Here is a 2,500-nt window from a genome sequence, read left to right as displayed (position 1 = left end):
TCCGTGAAACGTTTCTGGAGAAAACATCGAACGAAAAATGACTGGGAATAAAAAAAATGTTCAGTTCAAGGAGGGTCCCTAACTAAACAACGAGTGCCTTTAAATACGGTAGTCTTGATGGAGTCCTACATACATCTGCTGATTCATTAAAGGCAAAAAAAATCTTTCGCCCTGGTGCGAGTTATCTGCAAAATTTGCGTAGTTAGCATGGACAAAATACAAAGGAACATCCTGCTTTAAAGGATGTTTTATCCTATTATCACAAAGTAGAAAAAAAAAGTTAATTGTCGCCTTTCATGAAAAGGGTCTTTTGTAATGTTTCTGTCTCCATTACATGTCTCCACCAGTAGAGACTTGTCGGAGTTTAATGCTTGATCGCGATTTTATTAGAGGTCTTAAAAATGGTGTCAATGATATCTGAAACTGGACGTCACAAGCCGGTGAAATTAGGATAATAAGAACACAGAGTTGGTTTAGGGAACAGAGGACAAAAGTAAAAGAGCTCTGACCCTCCCTGGGGACAAAATGTAAAAGAGCTTTGACCCTCCCTTTCGCCCAGCATTCGGTTTCTGAGTAGAGAAATCTGCGACTCGAAAGTAAAGGCTTTTGTCACTCAGAGTGCCATGTGACAAAGGAAGGACATAAAACGAAATATAGCGGAAAACATCAGTATTCCCGGATGAAGGTTGCGAATTGAACTAACAGTGAAACAGCGAAAACAACTGAAGGTAATATGAAAATCGAAGATCACTTTGAGCATCAATTTGTAAAGCAAATGATCACGCAGCTCATGTGTCTCTGTTTATCTGCATCATAGTTAATTGCATGATCTCAGTATTGCATAAAAAGAAAACATACTTCACTGGAAATAATAACTTGTTTAATTAAAGCGCATTGGTTATATGGTACCTATTAATGGAGTCTTGGAGTAAGCTGCTTAAGGATTTTCTGTGGACTAAATAGAAAAATTTCTGAGATGGCCAGGTAGCATTCCTATAGGTGAGCTAAGTGAGATACCTTAGTAAGAAACCTATACTGAAATCCAACGGAGTGTTCAACGCAGCCACATAAAGAAAAATTGTTAATGACAACCGTTCAGTTCAAGTTGTAGTTGAATGCTGACTTCTTTTGGTATTGACATGTACTTGTGTATCTAGAATTGACTCATCGCGAGAAAATTACTTTCAGAAAAATTTAAATGCAATAAGAGTTTTAGAAGATTATGACATGGATTACTGAGATAGTTTGCAGCCAGCCGCATCTAAGCCGACAAACGACCTCTGTTTCTCCTTTGCGTTCACAGTTTTTTTCAACGCCCCATTTGCAAGACATATATCTTCACGCGTAAAGTACGGATACCATTTGCCATAATTATATCCCACAATGGGTTTAGTTCAAACGGAGTTAGTATTTTGATACTCAATGGGAAATTTCATTTCCACCGTTGTGTTATTTCCGTTCTGAAAAATTGAGGAGAGAGCACTAATGTTCTTCTCTAAATTGCAACAAATTGGAGTCGGGTAATTAACAAATAACAATAATGTTATTCAACCAGCGAAACTACCTAATGAGATTGAAGAAAGAAGATCTAATTTAATTCAACTGCCTACGACGCTGGGCCATGCAGAGTAAACTTGGAGTTGATAATCTCATTACATAATATATCATGCAATGTTATGCAACGCTTTGAACCGGTAACAATGAGACTGAAAAAGGAAACTCAGGCTCTACGCTCCACATTCCACTCTGCCGGAGGTTATCTTCATCATCATCGTCATCATCATTATTATTTTTATCATCAATTTATCATTACCCAGCTGCAAACCACAAAGAAAATCCATTTTTGGCAGTGTATATAAATTGATGTTACTCCCCATCGAAAACATGTCTCAGTAAATCCTAGGAAAACAAACTCGTTCTGGAAACGACGCTAGTACTCTATACATCAAAGTGTTTACATAAGAGATATTCTCACAATTAAAATCCAAAACTATTTTGCCGAAGTCAGTCATGTTGTACGCTTAACATTTGATCCAATTGAATTGAGGCCAAGTTTGTGCCAGGATTTTCTGTTTCTAGAAGGTGGGAATAATAGCCGGCTCCAAAATGAGACAACAACGAACTGTTGCTTCAATTTACGAGAAGATGCACTCTTTTACATCACTCAATGGTACTTAAAACACCATTTTCGAGGTCACACGCGATAAATACAGATGGGTTTTAAAAGTACATCGAACGGCAGTATCAGTTCAGTTTGCAATGCTTAATTAATATAAAGCCGAAAACACAGTCAAAGGCAACAAGTTTGCACTGCTTAACTAATATAAAGAAAACACGGTGAAGGCAACAAGTGCTGAGTGAACGAATTCCGTAAACTAAATAGTATTTTCCACTTTTATTTCCTACACACCTGAGGCCGGTTGCTCGAAGCCTTGTTAGCGCTAACCTATAGGTTTTCATGGCATTTAACGCTGGTTAGCGCTAACCATGCTTCGAGCAA

At 37.8% G+C, this 2,500-nt stretch overlaps 1 protein-coding gene across 1 annotated transcript in view; it reads left to right on the top strand.

Annotated features, from left to right (window-relative positions):
* Positions 1-2,500, top strand: part of LOC138042869 (con-Ins K1-like) — a 21,697-nt gene that overhangs the window by 854 nt on the left and 18,343 nt on the right. The window lies entirely within an intron of this gene.

Source organism: Montipora capricornis, chromosome 3 (genome assembly GCF_036669925.1).
Source record: "Montipora capricornis isolate CH-2021 chromosome 3, ASM3666992v2, whole genome shotgun sequence".
Lineage (NCBI taxonomy): Eukaryota > Metazoa > Cnidaria > Anthozoa > Scleractinia > Acroporidae > Montipora > Montipora capricornis.
The sequence above is the reverse complement of the archived record's forward strand: the minus strand, read 5'-3'. Positions and strand labels throughout refer to the sequence as shown.